This window comes from Coenobita brevimanus, chromosome 8 (assembly GCF_032717465.1).
Source record: "Coenobita brevimanus isolate Jiangsu-jjx chromosome 8, ASM3271746v2, whole genome shotgun sequence".
Taxonomy (NCBI): domain Eukaryota; kingdom Metazoa; phylum Arthropoda; class Malacostraca; order Decapoda; family Coenobitidae; genus Coenobita; species Coenobita brevimanus.
The window spans coordinates 1,064,997-1,065,388 of NC_136961.1; positions in this window are offsets into that span (position 1 = coordinate 1,064,997).

A 392-nucleotide genomic window follows, 5' to 3' on the forward strand; every position below is an offset into this window, starting at 1 on the left:
ACAGCATCAAAAACAAATGACCAAGACTGAGGGGTCTTCCTGCTTTACTCTCCTTAGCTTAAATTCACAGAAAAGCTACCATGATCACCGCCTACCCTTGAAAAAACAAAGTGAGCTGGCCAATACATATTGTCGTCTGCTTTCCTTTGTACGCGTTTGTATGTTCTAGAAAACCTTGCAGCCTCGTCACTGAAATAAAGTAACATTTGATAGATCCTTGCTAACCCCATGAAATTTTATCCATCCTGAGAGAGCACCACATTAATGATGGGAATAATCAGGATTATATCTAGCTCCTCCTGTTGCAGAAATCTACTCAGAGCTCCTCCTGTTGTAGAAGTCTACTCCGAGCTCCTTCTGTTGCAGAAATCTACTCCGAGCTTAATAAAATC